This window comes from Triturus cristatus, chromosome 6, assembly GCF_964204655.1.
Source record: "Triturus cristatus chromosome 6, aTriCri1.1, whole genome shotgun sequence".
NCBI lineage: Eukaryota > Metazoa > Chordata > Amphibia > Caudata > Salamandridae > Triturus > Triturus cristatus.
This window is the reverse complement of record NC_140589.1, coordinates 149,005,784-149,029,889: the sequence shown is the minus strand read 5'-3', so window position 1 is coordinate 149,029,889 and position 24,106 is coordinate 149,005,784.

Here is a 24,106-nt window from a genome sequence, read left to right as displayed (position 1 = left end):
GTATTTGCATTTTGTTGTGTGCTACAAAAAATTGCATCCTATAGAGGTTCCTTTCACACTCCCGGTAAAGATAGTCGAACAAGTTACTTACCTTCGGTAACGATATATCTGTAAGAAACATTAGTTAGTTAGATTCCTTACCTTAGAATATCCCCAGGCGTCAGGCTGGATCCGGAAAGATTTTTCGTCAACAATACTCTTGCGCGTCGCTAGGCGTCGTCTGCGGCTCCGCATCCATCGTCGGCGTCGTGATCGCCGGGATGACGTCGTCGGAGTACTTAGACGCCGCCCTCGCGTGCTGACGTCAGTTCTTGTACATAGCTTTCCGCGCCAGGAACGCAGAGCCATGCAAGAAACCGACACTGGTGCCATGAATCTAGGGCCCTGAAAGGGATGACCTTAACCCTAGATATCAGTTCGCAGAACGGGGAGGATGGGAAGGGCGGTAAGGTATCTAACTAACTAATGTTTCTTACAGATATATCGTTACCGACGATAAGTAACTTATTCATTTGAAAGAAACACGTTAGTTAGATTCCTTACCTTAGAATAGATACCCCAGCAATACCAACCCCAGTGGTGGGTCTGCGAACCAAGATCACACCAGGAAGTCCTGGAGAACGGAACGGCCAAAGAAGCCGTCTCTCCGGACTTGGCTGTTCAGGCAGTAATGCTTGGCAAACGTGTGCAGCGAGGCCCACGTTGCTGCCTGACAAATGTCCTGCAGCGGCACTCCCTGTCCCAGGGCTGTAGTAGCCGCTGTGGCCCGAGTGGAATGGGCCCTCAGCCCCACAGGAGGTTCCTTCGTAGCCAAGGAATAACAGGCCTTAATGCACAAAATGACCCATCGAGAGATGGTCCGCTTGTGCACTGCCCGCCCCTTCTTAGCGCCCACGTAGCCAATGAAGAGTTGGTCGTCCAATCGGAACTGTTTTGTGTGGTCCAAATAGAAGGAGAGCGCACGTTTTGGGTCCAGACGGTGGAGCCTCTCTTCCTCTTTAGAGGGATGCGGAGGCAGAAAGAAGGTGGGCAGTGCAGCAGACTGGCCGATGTGAAAGGCAGTAACCACCTTAGGGAGAAAGGAAGGACAAGTCATGAGAACAACCTTGTCCGGATGGACAGAGAGGAAAGGAGGTTTAGAAGAAAGAGCCTGGAGCTCACTCACTCTTCTGGCAGAGGTGATGGCAACCAGGAAAGCAGTCTTAAGAGTCAGAAGACGAAGAGGACAATTATGAAGTGGCTCAAAAGGAGCGCACATCAGATAGGTTAACACCAGGTTCAAGTCCCACTGAGGCATTACGAAAGGGACAGGAGGAAACATGTGAGTAATGCCTTTAAAGAATGTAGCAACAACAGGGGACTTGAAAAGAGAAGGCTGATCAGGAAGCCGCAAGAAGGCAGAAACAGCTGATAGATATCCCTTGAGGGTGCCCAGAGCAGAGCCATGCTGGGCCAGGGAAAGAAGAAAGAGGAGTACTTCAGAAAGAGGGGCGGAAAGGGGATCCACAACCTTTGCTGTGTACCATGCCACAAATTTGTTCCACCTGCAGGCGTATACCGTTTTAGTGGAGGGAAGCCTGGCTGCCAGAATGACATCACAGACTTCAGGAGGCAAGTCAAATGGCATCAACTGTCGCCGCTCAATCTCCATGCATGGAGGTGGAGGCTGGACAGGTTCGGGTGGAGGACCGTCCCCTGCTGCTGCGACAGAAGGTCCTCCTGAAGAGGCAGTCGAATCGGGGGATCGATTGACAGACTGAGTAGCTTGGGATACCAGTATCTTCGTGCCCAATCCGGAGCCACAAGGATGACTTGGGCCCGGTCGCGCCTGATCTTCTTCAGCACTCTGGGTAGAAGTGGTATAGGCGGAAAGGCGTACAACAGACCACAGCTCCACTCGCGGCGAAAAGCATCTCAGAGCAAGTGGCGCCTTGGAAATTCCAACGCGCAGAACTGATGACATTGCGCGTTCTCTTCGGTGGTGAATAGAGCTAACCAAGGCTCTCCCCACTGCCGAAAGAGGCCTTGCACCACGTCCGTGTTCAGACGCCATTCGTGATCCATCATGCACCGGCAGCTGAGTTCGCCCGCCCTGGCGTTCAGAGAGCCCACCAGGTGTTGAACCACCAGAGTGATGCCATGATGTTCCAGCCATGTCCAGAGGCGCAGAGCCTCCTGACAAAGGATCCACGACCCCACCCCGCCCTGTTTGTTGCAATACCACATGGCGGTGGTGTTGTCCGTGAACACCTGCACTACACTTCCCCGAACAGAGGAAAGGAATGCCTTCAGTGCAAGTCGGATCGGCCGCAGCTCCAATTGGTTGATATGGAGCCGGGACTCCGCCGGAGACCAGAGGCCTCTGATCTCCGTCTTTCCCATGTGGCCCCCCATCCCAGGAGGGACGCACCCGTCACCACTACATGCTCCGGTTGGGGTAAGGAGAGGGATCTGCCACTGACCCAATCGCGGTTTGTGAGCCACCACTGCAACTGCCTTGTAGTGCGCTCCGAGATCAGGAAGTGGTCGGACAGGTTGCCCCGATGTTGAGTCCACTGGAACTTCAGGTCCCACTGCAGAGCCCGCATCCGCCACCTCGCGTGATGCACCAGCAGGATGCAGGAGGCCATTAGACCCAGCAGCCGCAGCACCAACCTGACTGAAACTCGGGATAAAGGCTGTAAGATCGGAATCAGAGCCTGAATATCCCGAATCCACTGTGCCGGAGGATAGGCACGAAACAGCGCAGAGTCCAGAACCGCTCCAATGAAAAGAAGCTTCTGGGAGGGACTCAGATGCGACTTCGGCACGTTGATGGAGAACCCCAGCAAATGCAGGAGGTCGTCCGTAGTCTGGAGGTGGGAGACGACTGCCTGGGGCGAGCCCGCCTTCAACAACCAGTCGTCGAGATAGGGGAAGACTGGAACCCCTAATCTGCGCAGATGAGCTGTGATCACCGCCATCACTTTCGTGAACACCCAAGGGGCACTGGTGAGGCCGAAGGGGAGCACAGTAAACTGAAAGTGCTCGTGGCCTACCGTGAACCGCAGGTAACGCCGGTGGGCCGGCAGGACGGGGATGTGGAAATATGCGTCCTGCAAGTCCAACGCTACCATCCAGCCTCCAGGGTCTAGGGCAGCCAGAACCTGAACTTCTCCTTCCGGAGGAAGGCGTTGACGCTCCTGAGGTACAAGATAGGGCGTAGGCCCCCTTTGCCCTTCTTGGGAACCAGAAAGTAGTGGGAGTAACAACCCCAACCTACTTCTGGGCCAGGAACGCGCTCGATGGCCCCCTTGGCCAAGAGGGCCGTAACTTCCTCCTGTAGAAGTTGCAAGTGATCCCCCGACATGCGGTGGTACTGCGGTGGCATGGCTGGAGGGGTCACCTCGAAGGGGAGGGAGTAGCCCCTTCGGAAGATTTGCAGCACCGACGTGATGGTACGCCAGTGGAGAAGGTGATGGCGAACTCTGCCTCCCACTGGCGTGAAATGGGCCTGAAAGGTCAGACTAGGAAGGCTTTGAGGTAGATGCTGCGGGGGGCAGATGTGGGCTGGCCGGCTCTCTGTCCCCCTGCTCCACCTCGGCGGAATCCACGTCTGCGTTGAGGCAGGTTCTGCAGCCTGTGGCTAGATGGACGGGCAGGGGCGCCCCTTCCTTGGCCACGAAAGGGGCGAAAAGCGGAAGCTTGCGGGCGCGGGCTGAGAGGCCCAAGGACTTGGCCGTAGCCCTGAAGTCCTTAAAGCGCTCCAGCTCCACTATCCGCTTTGTCGCCAAATAGGCGACGGCCATCGAAGGGCATGTCCATTAGGGTGCTCTGGACATCCCCGGAGAAAATCGTGGATCTCAGCCAGGCGTGGCGACGAATCGCCACTGTTGTTGCAATCGCCCTACCTCGCGAGTCCGTGGTGTCAAGACCACATCGAATCGAGTACCGTGTTGCATCCCGCCCCTCAGCAAGAGCGTGGGTGAGCCTTGTCCGGGACTCGTCCGGACACTGGGGCAGCACGTCCACCACCGTATCCCACAAGGAGTGGGTGTAACGGTCCAAAAGGCACGTGGTATTAATGGACCGCAACCCCAAACTGAGGGAGGAAAACAGCTTCTTCCCAAACTGTTCCAACCTTTTGGATTCCTGATCCGGAGGAGCGGACGGGAAGGCGGTCTAGGACGTAGAGGCCTGGATAACCAGGTTCTCAGGGGTGGGGTGCACCGACAGAAAGCTGGGGTCGCCCGGTGCAGGGCGGTGGCGCCGGGCCACGTTCCGGTCCACAGGAGTGACTGTGGAGGGCTTGGACCAGGTGCCCATCAGAACGTCAGTCAGTGCTTCATTGAACTGCAGTAGAGGCTCTGAAGAGCTTACTGGCGTTTGAAGCACTTCAGTGAGGAGGTTAGTCCTCACGGCCGCTGCAGGGAGCTCCAGATGAAGGGCTACGGCAGCCCTGCGCAGCACCACAGAATAGGTCGCACCCTCCTCCGTAGCCACGGAGGGAGGAGAGATGAAGCCAGTGTCAGGGGAGGTGTCGAGACCACTGGCATCCCCCAGCTCTTCTGCCCAGTCCTGTTGAAACTGGCACTGCTGTGCCAGAGGGTCCTCAGACCCCTCCCAGTCGTCCCCTCATCCGACTGGTAGACAGGTTGAAAGGACGGAGCCGGGCGGTAGATGAATTGCTCATCCATCGGCGCCGGAGACGGTGCCGGGCTGCGCCGCTCCAACACCGGACCCGGACCGGGGCTAAAACTCGGGACGATGCCGTCCGAAGACGGTACCGGGGGCTGCACTATAGGGGTCGGCGCTGGCGGGGGGGTCGTAAGGTCAACCGGCGTCGCCCGGGATCCAGGCCTGGATCCCACGGGGGCCTGTGGCGGCGGAACTGAAGTCTGCGACGGCGCCGGGGCCGCCGTTGTTGTATTGGGCGCTCGATAGCAGCCCCTCCTAAGATCATTTCTTCACTAGAGATAGTAATTTCTTCCTGAAATAGATCCGAAATGAAATTAGATACTTCTATCCTAAGATTAGTAAGTGATGGGCACGTGGCGAACATGTGAATATCGTTAGCTCCCGCCAATAGACAGCGTGGACAAGCGGTTCCCGAGCCGATTGCCCATTTGCCGCTTTTATACGGTGTGTAGTACAAGGCAAAAAATGTTTTATAAAATTGTGCTTGTAATTTGATTGACATTAGCAATATTTGTGCAAGCTCTAACGCTCGCTCCGGTATTACTCGCTGTACGAATAGGTTAGTCTGCCATCTAGCAAGATGTTTATCAAGATCATCCGGGAAACTACCAATAAGGTCCTTATATATTTCCCCGATTCTAGGAGTAGTTTCCAGGCATAATTTATCTATTAGTATGATATTCTGAAAATTACAGCGCCCCCCGATTTTCTTTGACAAGAAATCCCTGACTTGTACGTACTTAAAGAAATCCCTATTGCTAACATTGTAATCATTGCGAAGTTCTGAAAAACTTTTCAATCGGTTTTCGATATAGAAGCAACCAAGTTGGGTAATCCCTACCCTGACCCACCTGGACATATAGCCATCATGAAATATCTCAGAAAGATCAGAGTTGCCACTAATTGGAGTATAACATGAGAAGCGTCCCAACCCTAGGAATTTACGGATATTGCTCCAAACTTTCCAAATTCCCTGAATAGTCTTGAGTTTAGTTTTCTTAAAAAAATTATCATTCAGATGTCTCCATAAACACCCTTTACTTCTATCTCCTAATACCATTTCCTGTGGGGTCGGGATCGCACAATGACTCGGCTCAATAACTATCAGGTTTGTACAGTATTTGGCCACTGTTGCCCAATAATAGATCCTAAAGTTAGGCAGCGCTAACCCACCTCTTTCTTTTGGTAACATAATCCATTTTAGTGCACTTCGTGGTTTCTTAAATCCCCAAATAAATCTGGAAAACAAAGATTCGATGTTTTTAAAGTAATACGGGGAGAACTCGAGACAAATTGTTCTGAAGAAGTATAAAAATTTAGGTAGAATCAGCATTTTAATCAAATTACATCTGCCACCAATAGTTAAATGTAGATTATCCAATCTAATTAAGTCATCTCTGGTGCGCACTATTAGTGGGTCAAGATTTATCTGTACAATTTTATCTACCTTGGCGCTTATATTGACACCTAGATAAGTAGCGTGTTCCACAACTCCATCGTCTTCCATCTCCACTTTGTCATTAATGATTATTTGAGTTTTCCCCCTATTTAGTTTATAACCAGAAGTTTTGCCGAAACGTGATGCTTCCTTCTCAACCATCTTGATTGCCTCCTTGGGATTGGTGGTAACTAAAGCTATATCGTCAGCGTAAGCTAGGACTTTGGTTTCATAATTGTTAATCGTAATAGATGGCACATAAGGATGGTTATCAAGTTTACGTATAAATTGGTCAATATATATCGCGAATAAGAGGGGCGAGCAGGGGCACCCCTGTCTAGTTCCCCTCGTAATCATGAAGTTCTCGGACATATTCCCGTTTATCACGACGTTGGCCCTTGGATTGACATATAGTCCTTGGATAGCTTTGATAAATCCCTTCGTTAATCCCCGATCTGACATTGCTGCCCATAAAAACTTCCAGGAGACCCTATCGAACGCCTTTTCTGCATCCAGAAGAATAAGGGCCATAGGGTCTCCTGTAGTTTCTGCATAGTCAAACAAAGAGATAACTCTCTGTATATGATCGCTTGTTGATCAGCCGGGGATAAATCCGTGTTGTCGGACTGATACAATATTATGGATTATAGGTGCTAATCGCCCTGCAAGGAGTTTGGAATAAATTTTTGAGTCTCCATTGATCAAGGTTATTGGGCGATACGAGCCCATTTCCAACGGATTTTTGTTTTTCTTCAGGAAGATCATCATTTTTGCTAAAGACCAAGACGGTGGTGGGTTTCCTCCCTGAACTATGGACTTAAAAAGTTGTAGCATGATAGTTTTTATTTGTTCTGCAAATTCAAGGAAAAACTCTGTAGGGATTCCATCTACACCTGCTGCTTTGCCAGCGGTCAAGGATTTCATGGATAATAGAATTTCCTCCCAACAAATGGGAGAGTCCAGTAAATCCTTATCTTCTTGTTCGAGGTGCTCGGCCAGCTCTTTATCCAGATAGTCTCTAGCATCCTCTTGCCCTCCTAGCGGTTCCTCATACAATTTTTGATAAAACATTTGAAAAGCAGTTCTAATATCGAGTTCTTCTACTCTCAATTCACCATTCCGATCATTTATAGCTTTTATCATATTTCCCGTCATCTCCTCCCTTGTACGAACAGCCAGCTGGTGCCCTACTTTCTCGCTGAGTTCATAAGTTTTTTCTTTGTATATCATAGCTTTGGTGATTGCTTTTTCCGTAAATATATCAGATATCTTATTTCTAGCGATTGCAACTTGCGCTAGTCCTTCAGAACCCAGACCTGTTTGCAAAGCTATTATCAAATCTGCTTCAGCTTTATTCAATTTCTGATATAAAGAGGCTAGTTGTTCTTTACCTTTCCTGTTAGTGCGTACTGAGAATTGCAAAGTCTCCCCTCTGATGCCAGCTTTCATTGCATCCCAAACTACCTCGACAGGAGCACTGCCCATGTTTATTTCTAAAAAAAATGGTAGCCACTCTCTCATAAGAGTACGGTACTCCTCCTTTTTTAAAAAGGCTCTTTCAAATGTCCAAAGGTTTCTAGTACTAATAATATTACTACATGCAATATTCAGTTCTAGAGGGTTATGGTCGGATAATACCCTTGGATGCTTCCTCATAGTGCAGCCATCCCTGATGGAATTCGACAAAAGGATATAGTCTAGACGGGCATGACGAGAATGGGGATGGGAAAAGAAAGTATATCCTTGGTCTCTAGGATGACCCAATTGCCATCCATCCAGCAGGCCATGTCGTTCGCACAAGTCTTTAAATGCTCTAAAGACTTTAGGTTTTCTCCCTTGATAGTTAAATAAAGGACCAGCGGTCCAATCTCCGGGTAGGTGAAGGTTTAGATCACCACACACAATAAGAGGCAAGGGCCAATGTACTAATTCATTAGAAATGCTTAGAAGGGTATCATGGTCATCTCCTAGATTCCCATAAGCTGTACATAGGGTAACCGTATTCTGACCACTATTGTAGCGGCACTCAGTAATGGCCCATCTCCCAAGCTTGTCTGCAAGTGATTGACTAAATTGTAAGCCCCCTCCTTTAGCCAGAATGGCCACTCCCTTCGTACGAGTTCCCTGGGTGGATGCAGCTATAAGTTGAAACCCCAAGGATTTCAACAGATGTTGTTGGCCTCTCTCTATATGGGTCTCTTGTAAGCAAACTATATTAGCTTCCATGGCTTGGAGACCTTCTGCTACAATTTGTCTCTTTTTTAGGTCATTGAGCCCGCAAATATTTAGAGATACAATTCGTAGTCTAGCCATCTATATTATAAATCTTACGTCGTGTAAAAACGATAGTTGTTATTTTTAATCGCCATACTCTTCCTCCCTGGCCCTTGATCAGCTCTTTAAATCCTACTAACAAATTTATTTCTTTTGATATACTAAAGGTACTCCCTTCACTGATTGTCTTCTCTTGGTCTTCCCCCATCCCAGCCCTTCCCTCCCTTCCACCTGTTTGCCCACCCCCCCACCCCCCCTTACCACCCTATGAGGCGTCCTGGGTCCTAGGTACCCAGGTGTGGGCGTCGGTATGATCAGTGCGCCTGCCCCGTTGCCTAATTATATATACACCTTAGACATATCGACTAGAAAGTGGTATAAAGACATTAATCCGTTCAGCCATTTCATTGCATATTAAAGAACAATCCCAAATATACCAGATATTAATATCATATTTGTAGAACAAGTTTTTCGTTTGCCATCCCCAACCCCTTTCCATGGTATGCCCCCAAGCTTTAGCAAGATTCGCATGACAAACCCTTTACATTTTCTTTTCCTTTTTTTTTTTTCCCTATTTGTCATTGTTTTGTTTTACTTTCTCCGATATTTCCCTCAGATACGCCTCCGCCTGAATTTCACTTGAGAAACTTCGCGTTGTTACCCTGAAGTTAATTTTTAAGCGAGCAGGATTTTGCAAATATACTGAAGCTCCAATTTGTTCAAAGGGGGTAAAAAGTTGTCTCATTCGCCATCGGCGTTCGACAGTTGCATGTGCAAAATCTGGTCTGACAAAAAACATAAAGCCCTTGTGTTCTTTTTTACTAGTAGGCCTTGCCAGATCATACATAGCTTCGCGCAATGTGAAATTGCCAAAATTAACTAGCATAGCCCTCGGATATTCAGGCGGATTGTCAGAGCGTTTTGGTAAAGTAAGAGGAAATCTATGGGCTCGTTGAATTTCTCTGTCCATATCCCATGAGCTGAGTTCCAGAAATACAGATTTAAGAAGGTTGACCACGAAGCCCCTTGAATCACTTCCTTCTGCGCCCTCAGGAATCCCGAAAAAGCGTAAATTATTTCTCCTTGCTCGGTTTTCGTGATCTTCAACCTTTGCCATTAAGTCTTTTAATATCTCATCTTGTTCCTTTGCCTGGAATTTAAGCTTGCCCACATCAGCTTCTAAATTATCTGTACGTACTTCAGCACAGCTCATTCTATCGGAGATCTCCGAACAGGTATTCCCCACTTTATTGATAGCCCCCTCAAGTTTTTGAATAGCCAGATGATTCCGATGGCTATCTTTTTTTGCATCTTTGTGAAGGATTTTGATTGAGTTGAGGACTTCCCTCAGCGAGGGCTCCGTTGCTGTTCCCGATCCACTGCCATATTTATTTCACATTTGCCCCCCTTCTTCTTCAGGTTTACTCATGATGATCTGCCTCCGTTCAGGTTCGGCTTTTGATATTGGGTGGGGGCTCTTGCAAGTCGATTTAGCTCTGCTTGAGGTTTGCTCCGTATTGCTTCCCGGATCTGTTGTTTCCTCGTAGATTAGTTTAGATTGCCTCTTGTTTCTAGTTCTTTTCTTTTCAATCTTTTTTCTGGGCGTTATGTCTTGTCCTGATTCATTCATATTTTTTAGATCCATGAAGTCTGATGCCTCCGGGCTTAGTCTTTCAGATTTAGAGTCCTCGCTAGCTTCACTCTCCTTGCTTGGCTCGCTGGAAATGGAGACACCTGTTTCGTACAAATCCGAGTCTGATTCTTCGGAACTTGCGTCATTAGCTAGTTGGGGATTTTCCCCCGAGGGGAGTATTTGTAGCTCTGAAGGAGCATAGGGGTGGTTCTCTCTACCTGCCTTGCGTTTAAGGCGACTCTCGTTATGATCCAGTGTACTTGTGCCAGCTCTATAACCTTCAGCATCGGGGCATGTGTCCACATTTGGATTTTGACTGGGACCCGTAGTGAATTTGTCCCCTGCAGCTCCCGATTCCAGGCACACTGCCAAGTCTACACCGCCATGGACTCCCTCTTGCTTGTCTTGATGAGGCTTTAATTTCTGTAATTTCTCATTATTAGAGCCAGTACATAGCCCATCCTTAGTGAGAGGGCTAAATAAATTGTCTATCCTAGGCTGTGAGTCTATTGATTGACCAGATGATTTGGCCGCAGCCTTCAAGTTTTTAATAGTTTGCATCCTTTTTGCCTTTTTCTCTAGTAGCGCATCTTCTGTTTCCTTTCCCAGCTCTTTCTCCTTCCCTTTTCTTTTCCCTTGATCATTATCTTTATTTACATTCTTATCTGCATCACTGTTTTTAGTTTTTGTGTCTTGTTTTTTTGCTGTTACTTTGCCATCTTGTTTCCCCTCGTGGTTTTCCTTTGCCCGGGACCCCGTAGTTTCTGGTCGTCTTTGCGAGTCTTTTGCCATCTGCGGGCATTGTTGGCTTCTCGTACCCTTAATAATTCCCTGGCTTTCTGTCCTCTCTAGTTTCTCCGACTTCTTTTCCAGGCTTTCTGGCATTGCCGTGTCCTCCGTGTCCTCAGACTGAGTCAGTTGTAGAATATGTATGGCTTGTGACGAATGACTTGTACCTTGGGGGGGTTGTGGATTTAAGGGGACCTGAATGTCTAGTACAGCTTTTTCTTGGGTAGTTTCCGATGTCAATAAGTCGTGTGCCGGATCCTCTTTGCCTTTCCCTGAGCTCATGATATCGGCCATACCCGATGCCCGTACTAATCTAAAGGTCTGTGGGAGTGGCAATGGTATTGTCAATGAATTTAGCTGCCTTGGCTTCGATGCTAATTGTCTGAATATCTTTTGTCTATTCTTATTGGGTTTTTCACCAATACTTATACTCACAGAGCTATATGCTCTTTTTCAAGCTGCCCCAATTTCAATTTCGATTCCTGATTTCGTATCAATAACTAAATTAATAACAAATTGTGCCGCACTTTCAGCAGCTTCTGATGTATTAGCACGTGTTCCTTTGAATCCTTTGGATCCTTTGGCTCCCCTGACTCCCTTGACTGTCAATCTTTTTTTAGTCGCAAAGGGACCTATCCTTTTGAGACATTTCAGGTATATAGGGTGAAAGTCTTGTTGGGCTAGTATTGGGTCGGTCATGCGTGTTACCAGAACCTGGCCCCCCGGCGTCCCCAAGCGACTGTTACTTGTATTCTTGTATTCTTGAATTCTTGTGTTCTTATGTTCTTATGTTCTTGCGCTAATTCAGCCCCTTTTTTTTTTAGCCCCCTAACTCAGACTCAGCCTCAGCCTCAGACTCAGTCTAACTCAGACTTTTTAGCCCCCTAACTCAGACTCAGACTCTAGCTAGATTTGAGACTAGATCAGGCCAGGTTCCGGTTTCGGATTCAGATTCCGATCAGGTCCAGGTATAAATAGTTATAAATTTATTTATAATAGCAGTATAATAACAGTATTATTCAGTTACAGTCCAGTTCAGTTCAGCTCGAATCGGTTTTCCTTTATAAACTTCCTGCCCCAGACTTCTCCAGATTTCCAACTCAGTTCTCTCCTGGCTCTGTACTCTTTTTTTCCCTGACCTTTTTCTCCTCTTTATCTTTTCCTTTTTTTTTCCTCCCTTTTCTTTTCTTTTATCTTCTTTCCATAGGATTTTTTAGTCTTTTATCCCACACGATCCAATAGTTCTGTCAGTATTTTGCTAAATCTTGACTGACAAGCTAGCCAACCAATGACATTGACCTTGTCTTCAGGCAGCGTGCAAAATGTGCCTCCTTAAGCATGTCCTACGGTGTTCGCCGATGAGATGTCAGTCAATCAGTCAAGCAGCAGGCAGGCAGACTGACAGGCGGCAAGCAGGTCGGCAGAGCCTGCCGGAGAAAGGCTTCGGCGCTAGAGTTTTCGCTGTGGTAAGTTGAGGATGAGGTTTGAGCTGTGAATGTGAGCGTGAGTGTGATGCAGGTAATTGTAGCGCATTAGAGGGGTCTCGTCCCAGGTTAGAGTTAGGATTCCGGGACTCCTATCTTACTCTCCCCCGGCGCTGATTTCAGTTTCGAGTGCTCTGTGCTCTGTGTGCTCTTCGGCTTCGAATCTCCGGTGGCCTATAGCATTTTTTTTTTCCTGGGGGCTCAAAAAGGACACGAGGGTGACAAATTCTTTTAATCACGCACCATATTTCGAGTGCCCAGCCAGCAACGTTATATCATCACATCATCGTCAGTCATAAGTCATGGTTATACCCTCTATCACACACAGTTGATATCACTGCAGCAATACTCACAGTCTTTCACAGTCTTTCAGTGTCTCGCCGTGTCAGCCCCAGTTGTAGCTGTTGTTGCCGCTTTCTTTCCCCGGGTCAAGGCATGTGGTCCTAAGCGTTCTAGATGACCCCCAATCTCTCCTTTCTCCTTCTCCTTTACTGCAACCGCGACTCTCAGTTCCTTTTTCCACGGCTCCGGTCTTCTCCTGTCTCACCTCACCTCAGCTCACCTCGGCTTGACATAAACATGGCATGAATTGAATTGAATTCCTTATTTCGCCGGCTCAGTTTTCTGGTTTTCTTCAGTGCTCAGGCTCAAACAATGGCTCAAATGGTGTTTTTTTTTTTGGGAGTGCTGCCACCCCAAAGCAAGGTGACTAACACCACAGAGATCACACACTGCCGCCTCCGCCGATCGTCCTCTCTCGTTATTTCCTAATTAATATCTCAGAATTAGCACGATCATCTAGCTGACACGGACATAGTATAGTCTCAGCTCCGTCCGTTCAACTCCGTTCAGCTCCGTTCAGCTACGATCTAGCCATAGTCCTAGTCCTAATCATGTAGGCTGCAGGCTCACGGAGCAAGCTTCCAGCGTCCTCTCACACTGACGCCATCTTGCGCATACAAATGTCTTAAGGTTTTGCCTGGGGGCCATGGCAATCAAAACCAGACTTTCACTGTACCAAGGACTCTGGCTGGATTAGGAGGTATCATACTATCATAATGCATCTCAGAGACCCACCATCTTGTCCAAGCTGACTATCACTAGTCTATTCTGCAGGAGGTCAAATTCTACAGTGTGAAAATCAGCAGACGGCACCAGCCACTCCAATAGTGCTACCAATAGCAATACGGTGCCTCGAACAGTCACTGCCTCATATCTAAAAGTGTGGAAATGTACCCCGGCATAGCCTGATGTCACACTGCATACCACCCAGAAAGCCATCACTTTCCAAATTCTGCATAATCTAAAAAGTGTCTACCTTATCCAAGATATTAGCTATGACGATAGTCCTTTCATGGGGCAAGCACTTGCAGAGTTGGCGAGCCTCAGAGTTTGCTTTTTCAACAGAAGAGTAATCCATGACCATTTCAGGCAATCCGGCACTGTATTCTGCATAAAAGATAAGTCAATCATTTTTGTGATAAAAATAAAATATTTTGTCTATTATGAAGACAAAAGTTACTGTAAGAAATTAGGCCATTGGTTGAGGGGAGTGAAACCCTTCTTAAGCAGCAACCACAATTATGGACAGGTTGAAGTTAAAGGCAAATCCTAGATCTACCTGTGCTCATCCCTCGATTAGCTTGGCACAGAGCAGTCAGGCTTAACATAGAGGCAATGAGTAAAGTATTTATGCATTACTTCAAACAGTAATCAAGTGAAAACACAAGGAAGATCCCAGACCAATGTTAGAAAAATAGAGTACATTTTAATAAATAAATCAGAAACTAAATGAAATAAATCTAATCTGTAGAAGCGGAGATATGCGATTTTAAAGATTTACGTGAAAATACTGCCAAAAAGCACAAAGCACCAACTATGGATATTTGGTCACGCCGACCGTGAGAATGTCACAAGTTTAGGTCGACTGTAATGGAGTGCAGTCTTGCTACAGGAACCCCGTTAGGCCTGCTGAACACTAGCCCCTTAAATCCTGGTTGCGGAGCGTTGCATGGTCTGGCGTCGAGGATGTACGCACAGTCGTGGCAATGCAAGGTCTGAGTCGGAGATGCATCGTGTAGCATCAGTTCCGAGGAGTTGCGAGGCTGCGATGCGAGGTCCTGCATCATTGTCGAGGAGGCTGTCAATAAGGGGGCTAACGATGTGAAGTCTGGCATCGACGGTGCGTTGCGCACGAGCTGGTTCCGAAGGGACTGCGGGACTTGCGAAGCAGAGTCTTGCATCATCGTCGATGCTGCTGTCGATGAGGGGCTTGTACTGCGTTGAGGAGGAGTCATGCAGAGGTGATTCCGATAAGGCTGCGGACTGCGAGGTGAAGTCCTGGCACCGGGAAAGTCCATGCAGCAAAAGTGATGCATTCGTTCTGCTCTGGGTTGTGCTGCACAGCAGAGAAGATGCATAGGTTTGGCTTGATTCACAGATGGGCTGACAGAGCATCTTCAGGCACGCTTCCAAGGATCCAGGACTGGTTTGGCACCACTTGGCAGGGTAGGACTTACAGTTGCAGAGTCCAGGTGTAGGTTACAAGAGATTTAGCCCTTGAAGTCATTCTGGTAGTCCTGGGAAGAGGCTACAGGTCTAGTCCTTCTCACCCAGGCTAGAGGGCTGGAGGGCAGCACAGCAGGACGGCAGTACAGCAGTCCTTCAGATCAGAGGTCCAACAGAGTAGCAGTCCTTTCTGCAGCACAGCAGTCCTTCTTCCTGGCAGAGTCTTCCACAGGTCCAGAAATATACTAATAGAGTATACTGAAGAGGCGGGGTATCAGGTCCAATATTTATGCCAGGTGCCCATTTTGAAGTTGGAAAATGTTCAATCAAGCAAATAACATTTATATAGCACATGGTTACATCTTCAGGGGCATCCCAGTGCTAACTGCCAGAGAGACTGACCAGGCAGTAGCAACACTGAAGGATATAGACTTTGTCAAAAAGAAAGGTTTTTAATTCTCCTTTAAAGAAAGACACAGAAGAAGCCCTTCAGAGGCTAACAGGAAGTGCGTTCCACAGTTTGGACGCCAGAAATGCAAAAGATCTCCCTCGTTGCCAGGCTTATAAAAATCTGGGACCGGCATAAGTCGAAGATTATTTGACCAAGCGATCTACATTGCGTGTAAGGGTGAAGTCTTTTTCTCAGATAACTGTGGCCTTCACCTGAGAATGCCCTAAAAGCAAAAGTAAGGGCTTTAAATTTGATAAGGTTGTCTACTGGCAGCCAATGTAAATGTGTCAGATGAGGTGAGATAAACTGCAGATAAGAAGCTTTCAGGATCAGTCTTGCTGCTGCATTTTGTATATCCGGAATCTTCGGATTGAGAAAGCAGAAAGGTCCAAAAGAGACTACTAGCATAGCCTAAACTAGAGGATACCGCGGTGTGATTCATTGTTTTATGCATGTCCTTCGGAACCAAATGCAGCAGTTTCTTCAAGGATTTGAGCTTATCAAAGCAGACTGACAATAAGGCTGTAATTTGTGCAGAGAAAGAAAGATTGGAATCAAATATTATTCCCGGATTTCTGGCTGTGGAGGTGGCAGGAGTGGGTGGGTTGAGTTCCTCAGGCCACAGAATGTTAGGGGAAGGGGGACCACTTGGTCAGAAGAAAAGTACTTCTGTTTTGTCTGAATTTTAATTAAGGAAGTTGGCATCCATCCATCAAGCTAGCAACTCCTTTTAGACACTCTTTAAGCCCAGTAAGGGCATTATCCGAATGCTCCTGAAAAGACACTAGGAGCTGGGTATCATCTGCATAAGATACCACTTGCAAACCCCAGGATTTGATCAGCTGGGCCAGCGGTGCTAGATAGAAGTTGAAGAGAGTGGGGCTCAGAGCTGAGCCCTGTGGAACTCTGTGTAAAAATGGTTCAGGGGAAGAAGTAAAAGGATAGAGGTAAACCAGCTGCGGTTTAGCCATGAGAAAGCCTTACCCTGAATACCTGCCAAACTAAATCTGTATATAAGGGTGGTGTGCAAGACCATATCAAATGCAGGCTATTAGATTCCACAAAGGAAGATAGCTGACTGTTTTCCAGTTTCTCCAAGATTTTTGCAGCAGCCGGTAGAAGAGAGATGGGTCTAAATTTATTTAGTAGAGCCGGGTCTGCTTTGGATTTATTAAGTAAGGAAAAAGCTTCCAGTCAGAAGGAAATAATCCTTCTTCGAGTGAGGTGTTCAAAATTTTATTGAGCACCAGATTAATAGTAGATGAGATCATCCTTAGGATTTGGGGAGGGCAAGTGTCCCCTGGGATCCCTACTTACATTTCTCAAGTTTCTTCACAGAGACTTCCCATGCAATTAAGAGAAAGTTTGAGAGTAGATGTCCTGAATTTGGCACAAGGTCTGCCTGCCACCTCAGATGAGGTTCTTGTAGAGCAAGTTGCATAGATTTCCTGAATTTTCTTTTGAAAAAGATGATGATAAATCAATACAAAGTTCAAAGGATGGGCTGAAACTTGCAGCCTCAGGAGATAGAAAAGAATGAACAGTTTTGGATACATCACACAAAGTATTAGAAGCCGCTGAACCTGGAGAAGAGAAATACTCTCTCTGAGCTCTTCAAATGGATTTACAAAACTTTTTTAATGCTTCTTTGTATTTCACCTTGGCTTCAGGCAATAGGTCTTTCAACATTGTTGCTCAAGGTTTTTACATTGGTCCTTTTTAAAAAAAAAAAACTTTATTTAGCAAATTTTCTGATATACAAACAGACGCATTAAATCATATTGCAAGCAGTCATCGCAGGATCTGCATATATGACACACATGACATCAACACACATGAATGAGATACACAATCTAATACATACCACCCCTCGCGTGCCATGTTGAAGGCCACATCCAGCCCATAAGTTCATAAGCCAGCAGTCTAAGCCAGATTCCCGTTTCTTATGGCAGAACCCACAACGTTAAGCAATTATCTATAATCCCCCTTGCTGGAGGAGGCTAAACTGTTCCATACCCAAAGTGCCACCACTGACACTCCAGGCCATCCAGTGTAAGCTAGGAGGAGCCTCCTGGGGTATGTAGCAAGAGATACTGCTTAAGTGGTCCCCATATATCCTTGGGCCTCGAAGTTCTGGGCAACGTTTCTGCATAGATGGAGTGTTGATCCTGACTATAGATCAGGTCCTCGAGCCATTCTTTAAATTTGGGGGCCCGCCCCCTTCCCCATCTACATGCTATCCTCCGCTTTGCCAAGAGAAGTGCAAGCTGAACATAACGACGGCTCGCCTGTGGGATTCGCTCAGTATAACCCAACAATGCCAGAAGTGGACTACATTCAACTACCACCGCTGTCATCTGTGTGAGTGTTCTAAGACCCTTGACCAATATTCTGAGACCCTGGGGCATTCCCATGCCAAATGTAAAAACCCGGCCCCCGGACTGCCACATCGGTCGCAGCTGTCGTTATCACGCAGCTTGAGTCTGTATAATTTTGCAGGGGTACAATAGATACGGTGAATGAACTGAAAGTGAATAATACGCAATCGACAACTAGCGGAAATTCGTGTAATCTGCCCACAACAGTACCCCCACTGCTCAGGAGTCAGGTCAAAACCCAGGTCAGTGGACCAATGGTGCAATGCCGCATGTGTCGGTTCTGGTTGAAGAGCATGTACCGTGTGGTATAGTAGGGAGACCATGTGCGCTGGGCTGTCTGCCTTCAACATACGATGGAAGGGGACTAACGGGTCCGGTTCCTTAGGAAATTCCGGGAGGATATGCCGCAACCCCTGTTGCAATCGTAAGTACAGAAAAGTATCTAACGGAGTGGGGGTTGCCTGCTGGAAAAACTGATCGGCCGAACGAAATCTGCCGTGTAGGAAAAGGTCCCCCCAGGTGCCAATTTGGAGTCTCATGCACAATCTAAGAAACACCTTCTCCTGCAATAATGGCATCCTTGGGTGATAAGAGAGAGGCATCAATGGTGAATATACCATTGCAGCACCAAGGCGTCGCCCTATGTTGAACCAGGCCATGATTGTTCCCGTGACAGTGGTGGGAGGAGTATTTCTGGGTGATATAGGTGCATGTACCGCCCCATTCAGCGGAATCGGATCCGACAACCAGTCCTCCGCCGCAACCTGAGGCATAAAGCTTGAGTTGTGCATCCAATAACGCGCGTGCTTTGCTTGTGAACAAGTATAGTATAATTCAAAATCTGGCAGGTCAAACCATCCTTGCGCGTATGGCAGTGTGAGCACAGCCGAGGCTGTTTGCCCCCCCAAAATAATCTCAGCAATTCTGTCCTGAGAGAGGCAAAAAATGTCGCCCTGGGGGATAGGGGATATTTAAAAAGAGGTACAAAAATTGAGGCAGTATCACCATTTTAATCAACGAGGCACGGCCAGCCATGGACAACGGCAACGCTATCCAACGCGTGACATTGCACGCCAAACGTTCCATCGCCGTGCCATAGTTAAGGCGTATAATCTCATCTCGAGTACTCCCAATTCGAACCCCCAGATAGCAGAGGTCCTCCTCACACCACTCAAGAGGAAAATCCGGCACAAAACGAGCAACTGCAGGCGTGAGCGGAAAAATCAACGATTTCGCCCAATTAATATGGACACCTGACAAGTGTCCAAACACTTTAAATTCACGTAGGAGCGGATTAAGATTATTCTGCGGGTCTCTGAGGTATAACGTCATGTCGTCGGCACAGAGCGATATTAGAATGTGCCGCAGGTTACAGCGCAGAGCACGTTCTCGATGGTGTTGCCGTAGTTTACAGGCTAATGGCTCTATCGCAAGGGCGAATAGCATGGGCGATAGCGGGCACCCCTGTCGAGTGCCTCTCGATATGGCAATTTCCGCTGAAGTATATCCATTTATGAGAACCTGTGCAGTGGGGCAATTATATAGCAGGCTTATCCAGGAAATGAAGACCAATGGAAAGCCCATCCGGCCGAGGATTGCAGTGAGATAATCCCATTCCACTGAGTCGAATGCCTTCGTGGCATCAAGAAAGACCGCAGCCATGGGCAGTTCCGGCGACACATTTTGAAGTATGGAGAACAATGTGCGGAGATTATGCGACGTATCCCTTCCCGGTACAAAGCCAGATTGATCAGGCAACACCAGTTTATCTATTAGGAGCAGTAGCCTATTGGCAAGGACCTTAGCAAGAATTTTAGTGTCACAATTCAATAGAGATAAAGGCCTGTATGAGTCGCATGAGGTAAGGGCCTTGCCAGGTTTAAGCAGGGATGAGATCAGCGCTGACCTCATCGACGGGGGAAGCTTGCCTCCCTCCATAGATTCCACGTAAACATCTTTCAATACCGGGGCCATGATATCAATGTATGCTTTGTAAAATTCGGCTGGCAGCCCATCAAGTCCCGGGGCCTTGCCGGATTTCTGTTGCATAATGGCCTCTCTAATCTCATCAAGCTCAAAGGGGGCGCTAAGGAACTCCCTGTGATGATCATCCAGCCACCCCAACGCCACATCCCCTAGAAAACTATCAAGCTCTAGATCGCCCTGGCGTTGGGAGGCATATAAGGCTGAGTAGTGTGTAGTAAAACAAGCTAAGATTTCCGCATTGTCTATATGTGTTACCCCTTCTGAGTCATGGATTTCCAGTACTTTCTGCGACCCTCTAGGTCTCTTAATCATCTCTGCCAGTGACCCACCGGGTCGCTCCCCTTCACCATACCATCTCGCCCTCCAATATTTCCCCCGAAAATTGGCCTCCCGAGCCGCAGTGGTTACATATTCAGATAGCTTCTCTTTAAACTGCAGCTGAGCGTGCGTGCCCCCCTCCCCTACCATCCCCCTCTCTAACATCTTAAGCTCTTGCTCCAACTTCTGTAATGTATTTCGGAGATCTTTCAGGAGCCCAAAACTTTTCGAGATACAGAATCCTCGAATGGTGACCTTGAAGGCCTCCCATAATATCTCTATGGAGTCAACCGAGTGTTTATTTCTACTGAAAAAATCATGTATATCCTCTCCTAATTCCCTATGAAAACAGGCATCTAGAAGGGCGGTAGGTCGTAAACGCCAATGCCGCCTGGGTGTATCGTAGCTAAGCATGTGAACCTCCATTTGGACAGGTGAGTGATCAGAAAATGTTTTTGCCAGATGAGTAATTGCTATTATGGAAGGCGCTAGATCCCTGGAGAGCAAGAAATAATCCAATCGTGCCCAGGATCCCGCATGAGTATTGCTATGTGTCCCCTCCTTAACCCCCGCATGACGGAGACGCCAGGCATCAAGCAGGCCGCCCTCTTGTAGGATCTCCAGCAGATGCCTGTGCCTTGGTATAGTGATGCGGGGCAGGATTCGACCTGTCGAGAGACGGCTGAAGGGCCACGTTAAAGTCGCCCCCCCAGATCACCTGTGCAGAACCCAATTCCATGATCTTACCCCAGAGTACCGAGTAGAATTCAGGCGCATCAATGTTGGGACCATAGCAGGACACCATAACAACGGAAGCCATCCCCAGACGACCCCACACCAACACATAGCGTCCCTGAGGGTCCACGGCTGAGCCCATAAGCGTGAAAGGGGTATGTTTTTTTATCAATATGGCCGTCCCTCGTGCATAGGAGGAATAAGAAGCAAATATTCTATGGTCTGCCCATTTGCTGGCAAAGACCGTCGGCCTCAAAGGGTCTATGTGGGTTTCCTGTAGCATGGCCACCTGGATGTGGTGACGATCAAGGTAGGAGATGATTTGCCTACGCTTTCGTGGATCACCCAACCCTCGAACATTCCAAGTGAAGAATCTGAGGCTAGGAGGCGGCGGACCTGCCCTTAAAGACTGTGTATTGTGTCGCGACATCTCACTGTCAGCGGCTGATCATCTAATACTTCATGTCTGTGCATCTCTAAATCTGCAAACATTGTGGAAACATACCTCTTACAGAAACAAAACCCTCCCCTCCCGCCACCCACAGTGACATCCCAATCATGCCAAGGAATATACCCCTCCCACCCTCTTCACCCCTCATTTAACAACCAGTGCTTTAGTGCACAACCAACTGGGGGATTACCCATGTGGTGGAACAACCTAGGTGACTCCACCAATCCTCACCGACTCCGAGGCAATAAGACGAGGGCACCCGCCTCTATCCGAGTCAGTGAGGTGTTCGGCATTAGTGAACCGTTGAGCCAGCATCGCGAACCGGGGAACAAAGAGTGAGACGCCACGGAGCCTCCAATACCTAACAATTCCATACACGCCACCACCCTCCCCACTTCCTCCCGTGCAACAGTGATGACTTGACAGAGGCATCAAACCTACAGAACCACAAACCAGTCATTGATTAGTCCACTGCATCGAGGCCTTCCGAAGCTCCGCCACCATCCCCAGCCTTCCGGAAGCGTTTCAAAAATTCCTCGGCCTGTTGAGGTTTGGTAAACAACAGCTGCTTTCCTTGATGTGTAATTCGCAGCCGCGCAGGGTACAGTAATGCGTACTCTATTTTGGCTTGTCGCAGCTTTTGCTTTACCGGGAGAAACCACCGTCTGTCCTCCTGTACCAGTGCGGTGAAATCTGGGTAGATGGTGAATGGAGTGCCATCGAAGTGCAATGTTTTCTTCTCACGAGCTATCCTCAGAACAGTATCCCTGTCCCTATAATTGAGAATACGGGCTATAAAAGGCCGTGCTGCAGCCCCAGGGGGCGGCCAGGGACCAAGCGCCCTGTGCGCGCGTTCCACAATGAAGTGTGGGGATAGCACATCAGACCCAATAGTGTCCAACAGTAATTTTTCAATGTAGGATTCCATCCTGCCCGTGTTGGCACTCTCCGGAATTCCAAGCACGCAGATATTATTTCTGCGACTCCTCGCTTCCAACTCCTCATTTTTCGCAGCGATTACTTTGAGTAATTTATCCATTTGAGCAACACTACTTTGGAGCTGCGCCGCTGTGTCCTCAGTGTCCGATATCCTACGCTCCGCTTCTGTAATGCGCTCCCCGTGTTGATCGAGCTTATGTACCATGCTGTCTATGCGAGAAGTCATTGAATCCATTTTGTCTGCCAATGTCGTCAGGCCCTGCCGAACCTCTAACATAAGCGCTTTCATTTCCCCGCTAGGGCCAGCCTCACCCCCCGACGCACCTAGCTCCGCACCCGTGTCCATTTCTGTCGCCTGGGAGCGCATAGTTTTCTTGGCCTCAAAATTGATGCGTGGTTGCTTCGCGTCTGTCTTTCCCATCGCTAGCGCGAGCCACCACTGTCACAGCTTCCCAGTTAACAGCCTGGAAGTATGAACGAACTGGGGAGTTGAGAGTCGCACTTGTCCACTATGCCACTGTTCCCGCCTTTCTGACCTCACAATCTCAAAGCTAGGCCCCAGCCAATATCGAAGTAGCAGTGTGCAGCAGTATGCGGCAGGTTCCCATGGATCTCAGCTACCCGGGGATCCCCACCAAGCTCTCGATCACAGCATAAACAGGCCACCACCAGCCCTTCGTCGCAGCCAGCGCCTCAAAATCAGGATGGACGTCTCCAACTCACCATATGCCTGTATGCCAGCCGATTCCGCAGCGTCTCCCAAATATCAGGCCAATAGAACAGTTAAATGGCAAGTCAAGCAGGCCTCGGGGGAGCCTCGGAGTCAGAGCCCACCGCCGCGGACGGACAGCGACCAACAAGGGCAGTTTGCGGCACCGCAGGCCGTCACCAAGGCGCAACTGCAGTGTTCCTCCTATGACGGTAGCCCCATGAGCAGCGCCGGTCATACAGAGCGCCAACACTGCCTCCACCCATTGCCGCCGCCCGGTGTCCGAAGGGGAGCGCGCAACAGGTACCGGCAATTCTGCACCGTTGTCAAAGGGTCCACTCCAGGTATGATATTCTACGCCTCTGCGCGGCGCCAGCCCCCCGGGGGCAACGATCTTCAGCGCCCGATGGCACTTGACAAAGAATCCTTGTTCTAAAATCGTCCTGCCGGGCAGTCAACCTGTCGCTACCCCAGCGCAGATTTCACCTCCAGTTGGGAGTCCAGTGCAGCCGACCTCCCGCCGCTCCGCACCCACGGGTGCCGCCAGCCGCCAGCCGCCAGCAGCAATGGCGCCGCCGCCTATGGCCGACCTGCCAAACCTGCGGCTCGCTCCGCTCGCCGGTGACTCCCCCGTCACCCCGCAGCACAATATGGCACTCAACGCTGGCGGAAGAGTGCGGCTCCACCGCCGATGAACACCGGGGCACGTCCCTCCAGCCGCACTCACCCGGGCGATGGTCTGAGGATTACTCCGCTGCGGCCTTGGCTCCACGCGGGAAGCCCCGACGCAGCGCAGGCTCGTCCGCCGCCGTCCCCCAGCAGCACTCAACTGCTCACGCACGGTTGCCGCAGCAGGCTCGTCCGGGGAACACAAACGGCCACCTCTTAACACCGCAATCACCACAATCGATGCCCCAGAGGCTCCGCTGGCCGACACTCCCGATTGTGTATGGAAGTGACTCAATCGGACAGGATAAATTACAAATCTTTATGCCGAACTGCGGGAGCTTCACTCAGTGGCAGCCATTCCGCAAGTGCGCCACCTAGCACCCCCCTTTTACATTGGTCCTTCTCTTCCCTTGAAGAGGAAGAGAACGAAGGGGCGAGGGTTTTGTCCTTTTGGGCACTTGAGGTTTTAACTGCGCCATGAGAACTAGGGCATTAGTGAATACATTTGTTAAAGTTGGCCACATCCATATCGAGGATGCCTATTTGTAAATAAATAGTGGAGTGGAGCTTTTGAGAAAGAGGCACTTCAGAGCTTTTATGCCATGCTACTGAGAGAAATGGGGGCTTATCCAACTTCTTGTGATGCAACATGCTGTTAAATGAAAAG